The sequence below is a fragment of the Myotis yumanensis genome, unplaced genomic scaffold (genome assembly GCF_028538775.1).
Source record: "Myotis yumanensis isolate MYYU_CA2020_CCGP unplaced genomic scaffold, mMyoYum1.0.hap1 SCAF_27, whole genome shotgun sequence".
NCBI lineage: Eukaryota > Metazoa > Chordata > Mammalia > Chiroptera > Vespertilionidae > Myotis > Myotis yumanensis.
This window is the reverse complement of record NW_027223778.1, coordinates 1,238,871-1,260,639: the sequence shown is the minus strand read 5'-3', so window position 1 is coordinate 1,260,639 and position 21,769 is coordinate 1,238,871. Positions and strand designations below refer to the sequence as shown.

General features: G+C 43.9%; 1 pseudogene; it reads left to right on the top strand.

The window, feature by feature from the left end:
- The first annotated feature begins 12,869 nt into the window (after positions 1-12,869).
- LOC139000739 (UAP56-interacting factor pseudogene) lies at positions 12,870-13,846 on the top strand (annotated as a pseudogene).
- The last annotated feature ends 7,923 nt before the right edge of the window (positions 13,847-21,769 follow it).

The window sequence follows — 21,769 nt, the reverse complement described above, 5'->3', positions numbered from 1 at the left end:
ATACTCCTCCCAGCAGCGCTGTCTCCAGATGCTGTCGGTGCGCAGGATGTGGCGGAATTTGGTGCAGGCCTGGGCCAGGCTGGCCAGGTAGGTGCCAGGGAGCGAGGCGAAGATCTCCAGCAGCATCTCCACAGGCAGGTCCTGCAGCGAGCAGTGCGGGGGCAGCATGGGGCTCGCCATTGCTCCACTCCCCGCACAGAGGGGCGCGGCAGGGGCCGCCTCCAGGTGCTTCTCTGCTGGGGCCGGCTTGCCATTGTCCTGTGCTTTCTCAGCTGGTTCTTCGCCCTCCCGAAGACACTGCTTCCCTTTGGCCGCTGCCATCTCAGCTGTGCCCTAGCACTCCTGATGACAGAGACATCCTTGGAAGAGCCGAAGCCGCACAGGTAAGGGCATTCCTCCATGCCTCCAGGCTTAACAGCCACCATAGCCTGGGCCACTAAACCTCAGCAGGATTTTAAGCTGGCTAGGTCCACCCTAGATTCCAGCCACGCCCTCCTCGGCCTAGCCACGCCCCCTCAGAGAGGAGTCAATTGTAGGACTTTAAACTCATACCCATTAACAGTTGCCTCCCTTTCCCAGTACCCCCTCCCTGTCCTCCAGCCCTAGCCCTAGGCAGTCACTAATCTGCTTTCTGTAGGGAGATGCCTCCAGGGATATGGCTATGGGAGGGGGGTGGGGGACACATTTCACAGAAATGCAGTAAAAAAAAACAAAAAAAGAATGCTATGTCAGAAATGGAGGTCGGAAGGCTATGGAGAGTGGAAATAGGCAGCCTGGACTATGTCCAAGATGCAGGAGAGGAAAGCATTGGGTAAATGAATGTTACTCATGGACTGATGTTAATGATAATTCAATACCCCATAGGCAGGGAAACTTCAAGAGGGGCCAGCCCCAGGCCCACCCAACAGTAGGGGTCATATCTTTGACACCACTTCAGCCTTTACAGGCGGCTCAGTCCCAAAGCCAACCATCGGAGACCTTTACCTTACCACGCCGGGAAGCGCAGGAATGGACCTTGTATCCTACCTGCCGATGTGTACTGACACCTGAAATGGGGCCTCAGCCATTACTACGGGAGTGTATGGTCCCCTTCCCGCAGGCAAGATGGGAGTAACTTTAGGGAGAAGCAGTTTAACATTAAAAGGATTTCAAGTTCTCCCTGGGGTAACAGACCAGGACTATACTGAAGAAATTAAAGTAATAGCACAAACAATCAATACTGTAATTCAGGTATTACCAGGAACAAAAATGGCACAAATTTTCCTTCTGCTGTATTATGTAGAAGGGCGGCCTTTAACCGGGTCGACCCCGTGGTGCAGTGAGGTTTGGATCCAATGACGCTGTATACTGGGCAAGAATAGTTAAGCAAGATCGGCCTGAATTAGAACTAAAAATTAATGGGAAGCCTTTTAAAGGGGTTATAGACACCGGAGCTGATGTATCAGTCATTGCCTTTAGACACTGGCCGCAGGCTTGGCCCTTAAATCCCGCAGCTTCTCAATTGCATGAAGTAGGGCATGTTACTCAACCTCTACAGAGTGCTCAACTCCTTCGATGGGAACATCCAGATGGAAATACAGGTTATTTTAAACCTTATGTATTGCAATATTTACGTGTCAATTTATGGGGTCGAGAGATGTTAGAACAAATGGAAGTTTTAAAAACAAGTCCTAGTTCTATTGCTACTTCTGGTCAAGAATTTCACCCCCAAAAGAGGCAGGGAAAGAAGCATCAAGAAAGGCATTTGTCTATCCCAATGTCTGTTAAAAGGGCATGGATTGGGTTACCAGGATTTTCAACAGGGGCCTTGCTCATTTCTCTGATCCAGTGTACAGCAGGTAAGATTACCTGGCTTACAGATACCCCTATCTGGTTTGATCAATGGCCCCTATTAGGAGAAAAATTAAAAGCTGCACAAGAATTGGTTCAAGTACAACTTGAGGCAGGGCATATTGAACCCACTCACAGTCCATGGAACACACCCATATTTGTGATAAAGAAGAAGTCTGGTGAATGGAGACTATTGCAAGACCTTGTAAGGTCTGGGGCTGGGAAAATAGGGTCTTTCCTGATCCCACCAGCTGAGTTGGACAAAACAACCCAGAACTGCCAAGCCACATCCTGCTGGACAATAGCTGCCATCCTGGGACCCACCAGAGCATCCTGTTGTGCTGATGGCCAATAAATAACCACCAGAGGCTTCTCAAGACGGCCAGGGTGCAGCTGCACCAACTTCCCACTCATCAATCACCCGCCACAAGCTACCTCAGATAAACCTGATTGGTCCAACAGCAGCATAAAAAATCTCTGCCAGGCATAGGCGGGTGTGACTCCCCCGGCCTGCACCCCCAGACCGTGGGACCTCACCCAAGAGCTTCCAATAAACGCGATAATTCGCTCTTACCCTGCTTGTCTTGGTCCATTTATTGGCTTTGGTCAGATTAAATCTTACATCTCAGATTAAACCTTACATTAAATCTAACAGACCTGAGGGCAGTTAATAAGACCATGGAGATTATTGGATCCCTTCAGTCGGGGTTAATATCCCCCACAGGTATCCCATTGCAATATCATTTATTGGTATTAGATCTAAAAGACTGTTTTTTGGGTTTTTTTTGTTTTGTTTTTGTTTTTTGTTTTTTACTATTCCTCTTCACCCTGAGGATAGCAAAAGATTTGCATTTAGTGTCCCTACAATAAATTTCAATGGGCCCATGAAAAGGTATCAGTGGAAAAAAATTGCCTCAAGGCATGCTAATACACCTACCTTATATCAGGATTTTGTGGCTGCTGCCATACATCCTATAAGGGAAAAATATCCTGAGGCTTATATTATTCATTATATGGATGATATTCTCTTATCTCATAAACATGAGATGCTCTTAAATACCATTTATATAGATTTTCAGGAATCCTTGTGCTGTGATGGGTTATGCATAGCACCTGAAAAGGTTCAAAGAACATTTCCTTTTTCTTACCTTGGTAGCATTATCGAAGGACAAAAAATAAGACCTCAGAAAATTCAAATTCGGACTGACACTTTACTTAAATGACTTACAAAAATTATTAGGAGACATTAATTGGGTTCGACCTGTTTTAAAACCAAGTACAGCCGACATAAGCCCTTTATTTCATGTACTCAGGGGCAATCCATCTCCAACAGCCCCACGCTGTTTGACAGAGGAAGCCAGGACAGCCCTACATAAAGTCTAGGATGTCCTAAATTTGGCACAGCTTACTAGAATTGATTACTCCCTTCCTTTACAAGTTTTAATTTTTCCCACTATACATACACCCACTGGGGTTATTTGGCAAGATGCTAGAGTCATTGAATGGCTACACCTGGCTCATTCTCCCTTTCATGATTCAGTGTCGCAGTTGATTGCCCGAGGCCGTCTTGGATTGGGCCAGTTAGTGGGCCGAGACCCTGAGCCATACAGCAAGACTGGCTCTGGCAATGGTCAACAAGTTGGCAAATTTCACTCTCTAATTACTGTGGACAGATTGATAACCATTATCCAGCAAATAAAATTTTACAATTTCTTCCAGTCACTATCTTCATCTTTCCAATGATAATAAAATCACAACCTATACCTCAAGCATTAACCATTTTTACAGATGGATCTAGTTCTGGAAAAGCTGAATATTACTGCAACAGAGGTGCCAAGGTCTGTCAAACCCCTTCTACCTCAGCACAATGGGTAGAAATACAAGCCCTTGTCTATGCTTTGATAGATTTTGCTACAGAGCCTATCAACTGGTATAGTGATAGTGCCTACGTGGTAAGTATGGCCAAAATTATAGAGACAGCTACTATAGGGCATTCTAATTCAGAGGGACTTTTTAATTTATTTTTCAGCCTTCAAAAAGTCACTAGAGAATGACAATTTCCCTGCTTTATTGGCCATATTCGACCTCATTCAGGTCTCCCTGGTCCATTAGCTATGGCAATGAGGCTATTGATCGCCTCCTTGCTGTGGTGCCGGAGAAGACGCCATTTTCTCTTGCACAGCCCTCCCATGCTTTGCATCATCAAAATGCTGCCCTGTATAAACAATTCTGTATTTCTCGGGAGCAAGCTCATCAAATTGTTAAGCAGTGTGATCAGTGTATATTTCATTGCCCTGTACAATCATTAGGGGTTAATCCTAGGAGTCTTAACCTAATCAAATCTGGCAAATGGATGTCACCCATGCTCCAGAATTTGGTAAGCAGAGATGGGCACATGTTACCATAGGTACCTGATCTCGCTTTATTTTTGCGACTCCCCAAACAGGAGAAAGCGCCAAGCATGTAATCAATCATTGCTTAGCCGCCTTTGAGGTGCTAGGTTCTCCCTTAGAGCTGAAAACAGACAATGGACCCGCATACACTAGTTCCACTTTTCAGCAATTTTGTCAACAGTATCAAATTTGTCATAAAACTGGTAATAATTATGACACTCAAGGGCAAGCAGTATGGGAAAGAGCCAATCCTACTTTTAAAATGCAATTACTAAAAATAAAGGGGGGGGGGAGACGGATGTTATGTGTCACCTCAAAATAAACTCAGTCATGCTCTATATGTCTTAAACTTTCTGAATTGTGATGCAGAGGGTCTTCCAGCAGCTTAAAGGCATCAGGCCTCCAGCACAATAGCCTCCTCCAGGTTAGCCAGGTGGAAAGACTTACAAACTGGATGATGGTTAGGACCAGATCCAGTAATGATGTGGGGAAGAGGTTGTGTTTGTGTTTTTCCAGAAGGAGCAGTGCAGCCAATTTGGGTGCCAGAACGATATGTGCGACACCACAATGGACTCAGAAAAGCTCCTTGTCCTTCCATTCAAGAGACTGAGAGTTGCCCCGGTGACAGCAAAGAGGAAGAAAAAGAAAACAAAGGCTACATTAGGGGCTGAGGTGCCAACATGGGGTCAGTTGAAGAAGCTAAAACTGAAGCACAGCAAATAGCAGAAAAACAAGGAGTGGAAGCTACTCCTTCAGCCATGTTTATGGCTATGTTAGCATTGGTTAGCTGCCAGTCTTCTATAAAATCTTGTGCAGCCAAAACCGAGGACTAAGTTTGGTTTTGCTATATTTATTGGTTTAAAAAATAAGCTGTAGAAATGATGAGATCAATAGAAAAGTAGGCAGTTGAAAATAAGCCATAGAAATAGAGAGTAGGAAATAAGTTGTAGGAATATAGAAACCAGCGGATGGTTGCAACCCAGGAAGGTTTAGGCAGGGGCAGCGAAGCAGACCTATACAGTGGGGCCTTGACTTATAAGTTTAATTCTTTCGGAGACCAAGCTCGTTAAGGAGCTCATTAACTCAAATTACTCTGTCAACTCAAAGCAAAAAACCTGCCGAGAGACTTCTGGTATCTCAAAAAACTCGTTAGTCAGGACACTGGTAAGTCAAGGCCCCACTGCAGTTCATAGTTAGAGATAGAGAAATAAATAAAAAAAAAAGTGGTAGAAATAAAGTAACAATAGAAAGAAAGTAGAAATAGAGAAATAAGTGGTAGAAAATAAGCGGTAAGAAAATAATTAGGAAATACAAAATAAAGTGGAAATCTCCTAGGTTTTGTTTAAGCTACTGTAAAGCAGAAGATGGCTGTGGTTGATGCTGTTTAAGGAAGTAATTTTGTTTTAGACTTAGATTGAAAGCTCTTGCAGCAGCTGCATTGTTTCTAGGCTTTGGTTATCTTTGCATGTATGAACTGATAGCTCACTGGGACTTTGGGTCTGTGTGAGACGCCAGACTCAGAGTGGGAAGTCTCCAGCTCTGCAGGACCGAGGGATGCTCCTTTCCATGCAGCCACAGATAAAGAAAGAGGCTGAGAATTGACCAGACTTCCACCTGCGTGGACGGGGATGATTTGACTGGGACTGGTGCAGACTCAGTGTCCGGGTCAACCGTCCAAACAGCCTGACCAAGGGACTGGTTTTGCATCAAGGACATCTTTGCATCGGCGACATCTTACTACGCTCGTGACAGAGATATCAGCATGGAGTCAGCTGAACAAGATGGCAACTGAGGCCAACCAGATGTTAGAAAAGCAAGTGGAAGCTATGCTAGCATTGGTGAACTGTCAGTTTTCCATAAAATCTTGTGGAGCTAAATCTAAGGACTTTGAGTAAGATATCCTGAAAATGTTAACATATTTGTGGTTTGATTTTGCATTGTGATTGCTTTGTTAGTAGCCAGAATTTTGTTCTCTTGTTAACATTGCTGTTTATGGTTTTGTTAACAGCCAGGGGTTTGTTTTGATGTTTTGATGATGCTGAATAATTTGTTCAGAGTTTTTTGGATAGTGTAAATGGGCGTGTTTAAAGACAAAAGTAAAGGGGGATATGTGGGGCGCGGCTACAGTGTTTTGGCCAGGTTCAAACCTCAGACTAATGAAAAGACAGGGTCCTCTCATTGCCACGTGCAAGTCCTAGCTGGAGGGCAGGGTCCTCCCAGCACATAGCCAACGGCTGTGGTTGTAAGATTGAACCTATGGTGTGAACACGTGGCCCCACGTGCCTTGTGCTAGAGTTCAGGTGCATATAGTTGAGTAGGGTTGAAACTCAGGAGAATGCTGTAAACAGCTTGATCATGCCCCTACTTTACCTCGTGGTATCTGCTATAAAATAAAGACAGGGCTTGTGGGTATGGTCGTTGTCTCCTCATCATGGAGGCAGCGTCCCACCGACACCCAGCTATCATTCTCTTATCTGTCTTTTCTCAATCCTTTACCGCCCCCCCCCCCCCCACTCGGGATCACCCTTGGCCGTGCTGGTATAGCACAGGAGATAACAAAGGAAGGTGCTATCAACACTGGAAGTGAGATACCAAAGCAAATGAGGCCATGTCACTCCTCTGCTTAAAAGCTCTCACCAGCAGTCATCACCAACAGGATACAGCTGCTTCCCGCAGGCACGCCACCCCGTCTGTATGGATCACCGTAGCTTCATCTCTGCCTGCCTGTCACACAGCCACTATATATGACAGGCACCTCTCCATGCCTTCCTTGCCTGTCTGCACCCACTGCTCTCTCCTGCTTCCATCCCACCTAAGTTATAGCCCCCCCGCCCTCAGACTTACCTTGGCCACACCTTAATTAAGCTTTCCTTGTCCTATTCGTCCAGTGTGACTATTAAACACTTTGTAGTTTCAAAGCAGTCATTAACATAAGTATAAATTATTTGAAAATTTTCTCACCAAAGGCAAGACAAGTGGCTTGATTCCCTTCTGCATGCTGAGTGCTCACCCTGCACAGGGACACAGCAGACTCCACAAGTTTGGGTGAAAGCTAGAGTACCCACGTTAACACAGTGCATGGATTCCTAAGCAGGTTAGCAGTCCTGCCCCCAGCACTGAAAGAGGCCCTTGCGATGTCGCATTTGTAAGTCTGGGAGAAGGAAGATCTTTGGAAGAATCCAATGCTGACCTGGACCACCTTTAGTTGGATGGACAGCACCAACTGGGAAGATGGGAGAAGGCCTTAAGGTTCACCAATTTCAGAAGTTTGCCTGGTCTGCCACATCATCAGTAATTTTTCAAGTTGGCTGTAATATTACATTGCGTTTATAGGTATGCCTCACACCAGCCAGCACCTTCCAGCATCCTACCAGTCCTCACTGCCCACCCCTTGGGGGGATCAGGCCCTACAACTGCACTCACCATTGATCCCAGTGTTTATTAGAAATGTAAAGCATCACCTCATTGAATCCTCTCAACAACCTGGGAGTTATTTGTTATCTATTTACTCGTGAGCAAACTGGTGCCCAGAGCAGGTGAAGCATCTTGTTGGGGTCACCAGGCTCTACACCACTCAGCGCCGTTGTCCCTGCTGGGTGGCTGACCCCAAATGAGTGGAGTGTTCCCCACTCTCCTGCTCCAAGTCCCTTAACGCACAGTTGTCACAACATAACAGCGCTGCACTCTGCGCAGAAAAAAAAAAAAGCTTTTTCGGGGTTCATGTGCCCTGGAGAAGGCCGGCCAGGAGGACCCTGAGGGCTCAGAAGGAGCAGCAAACTGATAAGAGGCTGAAAAGGGTGGCAAATGGCAGGAAGGGTGCTGGGGCCCTTGGGAGGCGAGAGCGGAGGGAGCAGGATCTGCTCCATTGGCGGGTGCTCCCAGGAGCCCCAGCACTGCCCTCCGCCCCTGCCACAGCAGAGCAGACCAGAGCCGCCAGTGCCCGGCAGGGAAGAGGAGGCTCCTGCTCCCCTGTTGGTGGGGAAGGTAACCGGGGTTGAGTGTTGCACACCTGGCTTTGGCCACGGCTTAGAGGATTCTGAAGGCTGCGGGACGCGCTCCCTGTCGGGCTGCCACTCGGAGCGCTCCGGGTGCTAGTCTGTACTTTTTTGCCCACTCACTGTGTTACCTCGGGCAACTTTCGCTCCTTCTCGGAGTCTCTGTTTCCTTCTCGGTTCAATGAAGGCGTTGGGGTTGAATGGTGCTTTTTAGTCTTATGAATTCTAACACGTGAACTGCATTTTGGCAACCGGCAAGCTTCCTTGGTCAATTCCCCACCTACTTAAGGGCCAGCTCTGCTGCCCAGTGGGCGGAGGCTCCAGGAAGCCAAGATGCCTGGGTCGGCGGGGGCTCCGCTGGGCGCTGGGGTTTCCTGGGGCTTTTGAGGCCTGAGCCCGGGTCAGGGCTGGCTGCTGGCGGGACCTGGCTACAGAGGGAAGGCCCCAGATTGCTCAGGTGACTTAGGCAGCGTGCTAGGATCACTGGCCACACTGGTGGGATGTTGGGAAGGGGATTTGCGGCTGATGATTTGTACTTGGAAAATAAGCAGATTTGTTTTTGGAATTCTCTTCCTACACGCAGACCTGTCCCACGGTGAGTTATAAATGACAGGAGTGCTAGCTGTCATTCTCTAAAGTGGAAAGCCAACTGCTGCGGCGCTAAGTCATCGGCTCCTCCAGCATGTAGGAAGTGGGCCTCTCTCTGCACCCAACCTGCCAACCCCCTCTTCCCTTTTCTCCCTCTTCCCTTTATAAATCCCCTAGGTTAGTCAAAAGTCTTCATTTTCATTGAATGTTAGGTGGTGACCAGCGGCCTCCCTCCAGGCCTTTGGGCTCTGGGTGGGGATGGAAGCCCAGATAAGAACAGCTGTGAGTCATACTGTCAGCCTCCTGACCCCCTCAGCCTGGCAGGGACATGCAGAGGAAGCCCAGTGGGGTTCAGACAGACAGACAAACACGGGAAAATTGGATGGATTCAAACCGCTGTCCAGCTTCCTGTCCCTGTCTTGGCAGCCTCCCCAACTAGGGAATAGTGTCCCCAGCTGTCAGTTGGATGGAGCAGCCAGAGGAAGGTGCCTGAAAGGAACTGGGGACTTTGCTGGAAGTTCTTCAGCCTTCCCTTACCTATCTCCCCCTCCCCCTCGCCAACACTCCCCTCATTCCCTCACCCCTGTAGTTTTTCTGCTCTACTGTGACTTCCATGTGAGTTCAGATTCCAGGACCCTTCAAGAGGGGTGGGGAAGGGGTGAAGCAAACTAGTAGCAGTACTGACTATCTGTTATGGAGCATTTACGGGCCAGACACTTCTCTTTGCATAAAATGCGTCCTTAATTCTCTCAAAGCCTCGTGTGAGGACGGGATACTGCCCTTGACCCCATTTTACAAATGTGAAACCAAGGCTCGGAATGATCACGTCCCTTAGTCACATGGCTAGTAAGTGGCATAGCTGGGACTCAAATCCGGTCTCTCTGAATCTAACACCTGTGTTCTTTCCACTGTTTTGATGCTCCTTGAGGAAGGGCAAGCTGGAATAGTACCAGCAAAACTGACGATTGAGTTCTCAGTAGGTGCCAGTGAAAGAACAAAGCAGAACTGACTATCCCCATACTTGTAGAGCTGAGTCTTCAGCCTGACCGCCCCCCCCAAGGAGTGACCAGAGGAATGCCAGAAATGTCCTAACTCCCCCAACCACTGCCTGAGTGGACCAATGAAGCTAAGGAATGCAGCCAAGGTCCTAACAAAGCTATACCATAAATTGTTCTCTATGCGTCGCTGTTGACCAATCAGGGCGTAGTGAGGTATGACTCAAACCTTAGAATGTGTTGGTCACTTCCTGACCACTGTGCTGTAAGACCCTGCTGAAAGACCCTGACCAAAGTGACCAGTCTCTGTAACCCACGTCACTTACCTAAGCCCACCCAAATGACTAGCCCTATATAACCTTTGTTCTCCTGGGAATCGGGGCTCTCTCGGCCACTTGCCGCTGCATCGGCAAATGTGGCTGACAGGGTGCGGGGAGGGGTGGCAAACTAGTTTGAATAAAGACTCTCTGCTTTTGCATCAGAGGAGGCTCCCTGGTGGTTGATTCTTGGGGACCCCGAACTCTGGGCATAACACCGGACACCGTTGGAAGCATTTAGAGGTGTTAGCTCAAAGTCAGGTGCAAGGGTTTCAGTGATTCTGGTGTGGATCCGGGACTGCCTTAGCCTCTCCCAGACAGCACCCCTGTTCCACAGCCCCTGCCTGATCTGGCCCAGCTGCTCTGAGTGGGTGCGGCAAGGGCCCAGCTACTGTATCCTAGAGGTGGTTTGAGGTCTAATGAAAGATGGATTGTCCACATCTGATCCGTTAGCCCTGATCATTGGCTTGTGAATGATCACACTGTCCCCTAAGAGGCCTTTCTCAGGCTTCACTCAGTAAATACCTATGGAATGGCTGAATTAGCACCTTGTGCAGAGCAATCTGCTGTCCTGCAGAAATGTGCGGCAGCCCAGAGATAGCCCTCAGAGCCCAGGGCGCCAGGCCAGACAGTTCTCTCTCCACCGGCCCCCTGCCCCCGTCCCTTCCCCTGCCCCACCAGCAAGGAAAGCAGAGCCAAGGATGCTCCTGTGGCTTTTGGGTTTCCCTGGCAAGATGTTTGCTGCCACCTGTTTTGTAAAGAATTTTAGAAGATAGAGTAGATGAAGAAAAATTTGACTTAAAAAAAAACTAACAGTAAAAGTGATATTATTAATGAGGTTGCTGCTCTTTCAAAGCGGCGAGGGGGCTCCTGGGTGGGAATCAGATGGTGCACTTTGCCTTAGGGCTTCCCAAACTTTTGCATAGAAGAGTCTCTGAGAGCAAGGAAGACTGACAATTGCCCCAGGGGGTGGGGATGGGGGTGAAGGTAAGGGTATCAGATTGATACCAATGAGCTTGAAAATGATTTAAGGATTTATGCAATTTTTCATTTGATTTTATATGTTGAATCTAGAAAATATTTGTACACCATTGATGTCCTGGCATATTGTTTTAAATCCTTGGGGGCTGAGAGTAATTAGGTGAAGAAGCAAAGCAAAGTTTCTGGTCTGAGGCTTAGAGTATTGTTTGCATTTTCTGTTTACTTGGTTCACAGTGATCAAGCTCTCAATCCCCTGTAGAGGTAACCTCTTCCCCCACTTTTTCAGAATGAAAAAAATGTTTTAAAAATCAAATAATCATAATTGTTTGTTTTTATTCTCTCTCTCCACCTGCTAACTTTATTGAGATATATGCTAGTAATTGACATGCAACTGCTGTGTAAATCTAAGGTGTGCACATGATGTGTCGATACATGTATAGTTACTTTTTTGTTGTTGTAGTGGGAGCACTTAAGATTTACTATCTTAGCAACTTTCAGGTATACAATTTAATATTGTTAACTGCGGCCACCATGCTGTATGTTAGAACCTCAGACCTTACTTATCTTGTAACTGCAAGTTTGTACCTCTTGACCAGCATCACCCCATTTCCTCCAGGCCCAATCTCTGGCAACCACCATTCTGCTCCATGTTTCCATGAATTCAGCTCTTTATAAATTCTACATGTAAGTGAGATCATTGTTGTTTGTTTTCTTATTTCCAATGCTATATATATTCATTGTACAAAAGATAAGATACTTTAGCATTCATAATATGCTAATAATCAGTACACCTAGACTCATGATATAGCCTTTCGAGTCTTTTTCTCTGCACCAGTGAGTGCAGAGGCAGTGACACCCACCCTCCAGGACCTGTGCCTGGATAACTGTGGGATGGTGGACTCCCAAGTCAAGGCCATCCTGCCTGTCCTGAGCCACTGTCACCAGCTCAGGGGCTTCACCATCTCTGAGAACCACCTCTCTGTGGCCACCATAAAGAAGCTGATGTGCCACACAGCCTGGCTGCACAGTTTAGAGCTCCAGCTATACCCTGTCCCCCTGGAGTGTTACAGGACCCAAGAGACTGTGGACCAGGAGAGAGTTGCCCTGATCCGGGCTGAGCTCACAGAGACACTGAGGGAGTTAGGACAACCCAGGACCATCCATCTTGACACCAAGTACTTTAGCTCCAGGGAGTTTTATTTCATGGCATTTTCATGACATGGAGTCTGTGATGTGCCCCTATAGTGACCCTGCTCACCAGGTGCACCTAACAAGGGCTTCCTTCTGGGCCCCTGGAACATGAAACCTCGGACTGGGGTGCAGGTTGCATGCTGTTCTGAGTAGCATGATGAAATCATCCCTTTGTCCAGCATACCCATGCTGTGTTAATCCCCTTCCTGTTAGGCATTCAGTAGCTGTCTTGGTTGTTAGACCAACAAATCACCCTTATTTTACTTCATAATATCCCTAAAGTGCAGGAGCAGTGGTGCTGCAACTCTACTTCACACTTGTGTTAGGAAATTTAGTTTTTATCAGAAATAAGAGGAAGAAAGGCTGCAGGCAATAGCAGCTGCCTCTGGTCCTTGTCTCTCCACACTTCCTTCAAAACTAATACAGGCCCCCTGCGCGCAGCCACGGGTGGGAGGGGAGGGTTCTGCTAGCAAGTGTGCGCGCTCCTTTGGTGCAGCTGGTCTGTGAGCGTAAGTGGAAGGTGGTAGGCCTAGGTCTCTGGCCTTGTGGACTGACTGAATCTGCAGGACGCCTCCAGCCATGAACCGGTTTGGTACCCGGCTAGTGGGAGCCACTAGGATCCCGCTGCCGCCGCCGCCACCACCGCCGAAACACCGCACTAATGAAAACCTCGACAAAATTGATATGTCTCTGGACGATATCATCAAATTGAATTGAAAGGAAGGAAAGAAGCAGAATTTTCCATGACTAACTAGAAGACTCCAGCAAAGTGGTGCCCGACAATTCAGGATGAGAGTACGATGGGGAATCCAGCAGAGTTCTGGTTTTGGTAAGAATAATTTGAGCCATAGAGGAAGAATGATGCCTGGGAAGAGACCTCCTTATGGAGTTGTCACTGGCCTTGCAGCTAGGAAAACAACAAATTCGAAAAGGAATTAGTCCTATGAATCGACCGACCGCCTCTAAGTGACAAGAATATAGAGAGATATTTTCCAGCGTTAAAAAGGAAGGCAAACTTTCTGAGACAAAATGAAGTGCAGAGAAAACCAGTTGCAGTTCTTAAGAGACCTAACCAGCTAAAGAGAAAAAAATAACATCCCAACCAATTATACCAGGAGTGAAAATAAATTAAGTCATCAGAAAGACACTCGTCAGGCAACTTTTCTTTTCAGAAGAGACCTGAAGGTTCAGGCCCAGTTGAACACAGAACAACTGCCAGATGATGTAGTAGCAAAGAGAACTCCTCAATGGCAGACTTCCACCACAAATGGAGGAATTTTAACTGTATCCATTGATAACCCTGGAACAGTGCAGTGCCCAGTAACTCAGAAACCATGATTAACTCCTACTGCTGTACCTTCATTCTTGGCAAAATGGGAGCAATCTGATGTAAAGAAAGTCCCTAAAGGTGTTCCCCTGCAATTTGATATAAATAGTGTGGGAAAACAGACAGGGATGACTTTGAATGAGCGATTTGGAATCCTGAAGGAACAAAGAGCCACTCTCACATTCAACAAAGGAGGAAGCTGCTTTGTAACTGTGGGATAGAACCCATGTTAAAGGGACTTTTGAGTAATGACTCTGTTAAAAAAGTTGAATTACTTGAAGAGTTTCTGATTGGTGTTTCTGGTTTCTTGGGATATATTTATCGAAGAAATTTAAGAAACTTTATTTCAAAATATTCACAAGGCTAAATACTCTTTTTATTTTTGAAGTTTTTTTAAATATGTATAAATAATGCCCTGAAAGAATAACAGGGAATATGCCTACCTGTCGTTAAAGATTTCTTGGTTGAGCCAAATAGAACAATTCTCTAGTTGACTTTTTGGTTCCTCATACAGCAGAAAGACAGAAAGACAAAAATTATTTTTATGATAGTGGTATTTAGGATCTCATCTCCTTTGCCCACTTTTAGTACTTTGCCATGGTAAATCTTGGTCTTCAGAAATATAAGTAGGTCCTTTTGTTGCTGTCCCTTATCCTTTAATAGTGTTGATGTAATAAGTGCAGTTGACTTCTTTCATTAGAGATATTTAAAAACTTAGAATTTGGGTTTTAAGATTTATGGGAAGATCTGGAAATTGGTTCATTTTTCAGATAGTGTTAGGCTAATGCTCCAGAGTTATAAATCTTTAAAGTTGAAATTTTAACAAGAAAGGTGACTCTAGCATAAGTCTCAGTTTAAAATGTTGCTCTTTGAAGGCAATAAATGCATGTTTAAAAATATGCTTAATAGAGCCTTGGAGGAGAAGGTCCAATGTAAAAATCTGACAATTTTTGTAAGTAAATGAAGAAAGCATGAGAGGAAGTAGCAGGTTGAAGTCAGGTTACTGAGGTGAAAAACTTTAAAACCCAGATCATAGGTATACTGTTTGGATTTAGTGTAGTCTTTTTTTAAATTTTTTTTTATTGCTTAAATTATTACAAAGAGTATTACATACGTCTCATTTTTTCCCCTGCCCTTGACAATCCCCTGGCCTCCCCTACCCGCCAGTGTCTTATGTCCATTGGTTTTGCTTATATGCATGCATACAAGTCCTTTGGTTGATCTCTTACCCTCCCCTCCTGCCCCCCCCACTCTCCTCGGCCTTCCGGCTGTAGTTTAACAGTCTATTCGAGGCAACTCTGCCTCTGTATCTATTATTGTTCAAAAGTTTATAATGGACTCTATTATCCATGAATGAGTGAGATCATGTGGTATTTTTTCCTTCATTGACTGGCTTATGTCACTTAGCATAATGCTCTCCAGTTCCATCCATGCTGTTGCAAATAGTAAGAGTTCATTCTTCTTTACAGCAGCATAGTATTCCATCATGTAGATGTACCACAGTTTTCTAATCCATTCATCTACTGATGGGCACTTAGGCTGTTTCCAGATCTTAGCTATGGTGAATTGTGCTGCTATGAACATCGGGGTGCATATATCCTTTCTGATTGGTGTTTCTGGTTTCTTGGGATATATTCCTAGAAGTGGGATCACAGGGTCAAATGGGAGTTCCATTTCCAGTTTTTTGAGGAAACTCCATACTGTCTTCCATAGTGGCTGCACCAGTCTGCATTCCGACGAGCAGTGCACAAGTGTTCCTTTTTCTCCACATCCTCTCCAGCACTTGTCGTTTGTTGATTTGTTGATGATAGCCATTCTGACAGGTGTGAGATGGTACCTCATTGTTGTTTTGATTTGCATCTCTCGGATGATTAGTGACTTTGAGCATGTTTTCATATGTCTCTTGTCTTTCTGAATGTCCTCTATTAAAAGGTGTCTATTTAGGTCCTTTGCCCATTTTTTGATTGGATTGTTTATCTTCCTTTTGTTAAGTTGTATGAGTTCCCTATAAATGTTGGCGATTAGGCCCTTATCAGATATAATGTTGGCAAATATGTTCTCCCATGTAGTGGGCTTTCTTGTTGTTTTGTTGATGGTTTCTTTTGCTGTGCAGAAACTTTTTATTTTGATGTAGTCTCATTTCGCTTTAGTTTCCAATACCCTAGGATCTGTATCCATGAAGAACTTGCTTCGGCATATGTCTGAGATTTTGTTGCCTTTGGATTCTTCTAGTATTTTTAAGGTTTCCCGTCATATATTTAAGTCCTTTATCCATTTTGAGTTTATTCTTGTGTATGGTGTAAGTTGGTGGTCTAGTTTCATTTTCTTGCATGTATCTGTCCAATTTTCCCAATACCATTTATTGAAGAGACTATCTTGACTCCATTGTATGTTCTTGCCTCCTTTGTCAAATATTAATTGAGCGTATTGGTTGGGGCTGATTTCTGGGCTCTCTATTCTATTCCACTGATCTATATGTCTGTTCTTGTGCCAGTACCAGGCAGTTTTGAGAACAGTGGCTTTGTAATACAGCTTGATATCTGGTATTGAGATCCCACCTACTTTGTTCTTTCTCAGGATCGCTGCAGCTATTCGGGGTCATTTTTTATTCCAGATGAATTTTTGGAGAATTCGTTCTAGGTCTGTGAAATATGCTGTTGGTATTTTAATGGGAAGAAGTGTGTTGAATTTATAGATTGCTTTGGGCAGTATGGACATTTTAATGATGTTGATTCTACCAATCCAAGAACATGGTATGTTCTTCCATCTGTTTATGTCTTCCTCTATCTCTTTTTTCAACGTCCTGTAGTTTTCTGAGTAGAGGTCTTTTACCTCTTTAGTTAAGTTAATTACTAGGTATCTTAATTTTTTTAGTGTGATGGTAAATGGGATTGCTTTTTTAGTCTCTCTTTCTGTTAGTTCACTATTGATGTATAGAAATGCCATAGATTTCTTGGCATTAATTTTGTATCCTGCTACATTGCCAAATTCTTTTATTAAGTCTAATAGTTTTTTGATGGAGTCTTTAGGGTTTTTTATGTATAATATCATGTCATCTGCAAATAAGGACAGCTTTACTTCTTCTTTTCCAATTTGGATGCCTTTTATTTCTTCTTCTTCTCTAATTGCAATGGCTAATACTTCCAGTACTATGTCGAATAGGCATGGTGAGAGTGGGCATTTCTGTCTTGTTACTGTTCTTAGGGGAAATGGTATTAGTTTATGTCCATTGAGTATGATGTTGGCTGTGGGTTTGTCATATATGGCTATTATTATGTTGAGGTATGATCCTTCTATTCCCACCTTGCTGAGAGTTTTTATCAAAAATGGGTGTTGAATTTTGTCAAACGCTTTTTCAGCATCAATTGATATGACTATGTGTTTTTTTTCCTTCAATTTGTTTATGTAATGTGTCACGTTTATTGATTTGCGGATATTGTACCATCCTTGCATCCCTGGAATAAATCCTACTTGGTCATGGTGTATGATCTTTCTGATGTACTGCTGGATCCGATTTGCTAAGATTTTGTTGAGGATTTTGGCATCTATGTTCATGAGGGATATTGGCCTGTAATTCTCTTTCATTATGTTGTCTTTACCTGGTTTTTGTATTAGGGTGATGCTGGCTTCATAGAATGAGCTTGGAAGTGTTCCTTCCTCTTGAATTTTTTGTAGTAGTCTGAGGAGGTTAGGTTTTAGTTCTTCCTTGAATGTTTGGTAAAACTCCCCTTTGAAGCTGTCTGGTCCTGGGCTTTTGTTTGCTAGAAGCTTTTTGACAACTGCTTCAATTTCTTCCATAGTTATTGGCCTGTTGATATTTTTAGATTCTTCCTGATTAAGTTTTGGAATGTTGTATTTTTCTAGAAATATGTCCATTTCCTCCAGGTTGTCTAGTTTGTTGGAGTAAAGTTGTTCATAGAATTTTTTAACAATCATTTGTATTTCTGTGGGGTCTGTTTTAATTTTGCCTGTATCATTTCTGATTTTGTTTATTTGGGTCCTCTCTCTTTGCTTCTTGGTGAGCCTGGCTAGAGGTTTGTCAATCTTGTTTATCCTTTCAAAGGACCAGCTCTCGGTTTCATTGATTTTCTGTATTGTCTTTTTAGTCTCTATGTCATTTATTTCTGCTCTAATCTTTATTTTCTCCTTCCTTCTGCTCACTCTGGGCTTTTCTTGTTGCTCTCTTTCTAATTCTTTGAGCTGTAGATTTAGATTACTACCATTTTTTCTTGTTCGTTGAGGTAGGCCTGTAGAGCTATAAACTTCCCTCTCAGGACTGCTTTCATTGTGTCCCAAAGGTTTTGGATTGTTGTGTTTTCATTGTCATTAGATTCCAGGATGTTTTTAATTTCTTCTTTGATCTCATTGGTAACCCAATCAATATTTAATAACATGCTATTCAGCTTCCAAGTGTTTGAGTATTATGAGTTGTTTTTATTGTAGTTTATTTCTAATAGTATGCCTTTGTGGTCTGAGAAGATGCTTGGTATGATTTCAATCTTCTTGAATTTGGGGAGAGTATGTTTGTGACCCAATATGTGGTCTATTTTTTAATATTTCCCATGAGCACTTGAGAAGAATGTATATTTTGTGGCTTTGGGGTGAAGTGTTCTGAAGTTGTCAATTAAGTCCATCTGATCTAGTGAGTCATTTAGGATTGCTGTTTTTTTGCTGATTTTTTGTCTAGAGGATTTATCCAGTGATGTCAGTGGTGTATTAAAGTCCTCTACTCTGATTTTATTGTTGTCGATCTCTCCCCTGTTATCTTCCAGGAGTTTTCTTATGTATGTGGGTGCTCCTGCATTGGGTGCATATATGTTTATCAGGGTTATAACCTCTTGTTGTATTGATCCCTTTAGTATTATGAAGTGGCCTTCCTTATCTCTTGTAATGGCCTTCACTTTGAGGTCTATTTTGTCCGATATCAGTATTGCTACCCCAGCTTTTTTTTTCATTTCCATTTGCCTGAAAGATATTTTTCCATCCCTTCACTTTCAGTCTGTGTGAGTACCTTCTAATGAGGTGGGTCTCTTGTAGATAGCAAATGTATGGGTCATGTTTTTTTTATCCATTCAGTCACTTGATGTTTTTTGATTGGGCCATTTAGTCCATTTACGTTTAAAGTTATTATTGAAAGGTATTTGTTTGTAGCCATTTCTATTTTTTTTTTTTGTGGCTGTTTTCTTTCTCGGCTTTTTATTTCTTCTTTTTACACCAGTCCCTTTAGCATTTCTTGCATTGCTGGCTTGGTGGTGATAAACTCCCTTAGCCTTTTTTGTCTGTGAAGCTTCTTATTTCCCCTTCAATTTTGAATGACAGCCTTGCTGGGTAGAGTATTCTTGGATTCAGTCCTTTGCTTTGCATCACTTTGTAGATTTCCGTCCATTCTTTTCTGGCCTGATGTGTTTCTGTTGAAAAATCGTTTGATAATCTGATGAGGGATCCTTTGTAGGTAACTCTCTGTTTCTCTCTTGCAGCCTTTAAGATTCTCTCTTTGTCTTGTACATTTGCCATCATTATTATTATGTGTCTTGGTGTGGGTCTTTTGGGGTTCATCTTGCCTGGGACTCTCTGTACTTGTGTAACTTTTTTTCTTCCCCATATCTGGGAAGTTTTCTGTCATTATTTCTTCAAATAGATTTTCTAATCCTTGCTGCTCTCCTTGTCCTTCTTGCAGCCCTATTATGCGTATGTTACTTCATTTCATGTTGTCCTTAAGATCCCTTAGGCTCTCCTCCTGTTTTTTAATTTTTTTCTCCAGTTGCTGTTCAGATTGAGCTTGTTTCTCTGCCTTATCTTCTAACTCACTAATTCTGTCCTCTGCTTCTTCTAGTCTGCTGTTGAAACTTTCCATGGTATTTTTGATTGTAGCTATATCACTTTTCATTTCTTCCTGATTCTTGCATAGGTTGTTGATTTTCTCATCCATCCAGTGAATGAATTGTACAACCATTATTCTGAATTCTTTTTCTGTCATGTTGCATGCTTCAACTTCATTAATTTCCTTTCTTGGTGATTCCTCATTGTCTTTCCTCTGGGTGTTGTGTCGTCTCTTCATTCTGATTATCTCCCTATGGTTCAAACGTCGAGTTGTGTGGGCCTGGGCCATGTGCAGTGAGAGCCTCCCACCATCCTAGTGTCACTGAAGAGCTCTGACACTAAGATGTGTGGTTGTTGTTGGTTAGTGGGAACCAGAATCGCTCTGAGTCAGTGTTGCCAGCACTCAATGTGGCCTCGTACATGCCCTTAGAATCAGGGACCCTGCCTGCACTGTGTTGAAAACCAGAGCCCCCTAGCATGCGCCAGGAGTCAGAGTTCCCCAAGAGACCAGTATCAGAGTCTCTGTTGCTTCATGCGACCTCACCTTGAGAATCAGGGTCCCTATGTGCCCTTGCACCAGGAATTGGATTCACGGGCTCTTACTATGAATGCACAGGGAATCAGGATCTCAGGCGCAGGTGATAAGAAACACAACCAAGTCACTGGTGCTTGATGCTGCCTCCTGCCCCGGAGAAACAGGGTCCCTGGGCCTGTGCTACATGGACAAATTCCCTCGAGCGTTTGCACCCAGCCCAGGGCTCCGTAGGATCAGTTACAAGGTGCTTGCGCACTTCCAGGCCAAAGTTCCTGCAGCGCTGAGGCCCCAGCAAGTGGTGGGTCTATCAGTTAGTTACTCTGGCGCTGCCCAGGAGCCTGCCGGAAGGGGCGATGGGCTCTGTTACTCACGGATCTGCTGCGGGGATCTCTGAACTTTTGGTGTCCGCAAGTCTGTAGCTATGGTCACAGGTTTCTGTCCCCAGTGGCTGCAGGGTCCTGGTATGCATCTGAGATCAGACTGGGTGGTGCTGAGGCCAGGATCCTAGTCTCAAGAAGCTCTGTTTCCCAAGATGGCATGGTTGCTGTGCCTGTGCTGGCTGCCCAGGAGTGTCCACGCCGGGAGCGGGACTCCGCCGCCTAAGACTGCCCGGTTTAGCAGCCCCTTAGAAGACCTGCAGAATCTAACTGTCCCTAGCTCATACACACACACCACACACTTCCACACACTCCTCTATCACTTCCTTGTGCTCTCACACTCTCTCCCTCCCTACCTTCCTGCTTGTATCCATTTTCCTCTCCCTTTAGCGTAGTCTTGAGTCTAGTGTGCACAAAGAATTTTTCAAGTGATATTTAGAAAAATTATCATTATTAAAGTGGATTGAGTCCCTTAGATATTTTGATGATAAAATTAAAAGCTATAAAGTCCTATACTCTTCTTATTCAAAAAGTTAAATTTTATAGGCTTTAAACTTGCTAAATTAAAAAGTATACAGCCCCCAAAACAAAAATATACTTGTATATGTCACAAAGAAAAAAATGCAAAATGATAATATAGTTGTAACCTTGTTTTTATACCTTTCACTCTGACTTGTATAAAATTGAGGCATTTATGGTGAGAAGAATATTATTTCCCCCCACACTCTGGAGGGAGGGGTGGGAGGAGTTAGTCAGTTGTGCCAAGCTAGTGCTAAGAGTCCTCAGATTGTTGTATACTACAAGTTACAGTATAAAGCCAAAATGCAGCAAAATATCCAGTTATAAATTTAGTCATTTTGAAGCTTAATCTTTTGGTTTGATATAATATTAAAGCTTCTAAGTAGGTTTTAGATTCCTTCCCTAGAATGTATTGTTAGTGTTGATTTCCCCTGTTTAAAAACAAAATGTTAAGTTATGGTTCCTGCCTGACTTGCATTGTATACTAGACTTCATTATTGTCTCCCATGCTCCTTGGGTTACTTGGTTTATGCTAGCCATGAAAAGCTCTCAGAAACAGTTTCATGCTTCTACTAAAGCATTAAATCTGATCCTTAATATCTGGTATTTTGCCAATAAGTCTACTGATAAGGAATTATTGGAAGCCAGTTACAGAATTTGAAAATAAATTCTAGTTTCTCCTTAGGCCAATGCTTCACTCATTGCAAAACATTTTTGCAAGTATAAATGCTTAGATTTTATTCATTAACAATACAATTTAGACTGGTTTAGAATTATCAGTATATTTTAAAGCCAAGGATAAACAACTGAGCAATTTGCTGTCTTTAGAACAGTTTGTGAAAATATGGAATAAAGATGTTTTCGTTTTCTTATTATTTAAAAAAAAAAAAAAAAACTAATA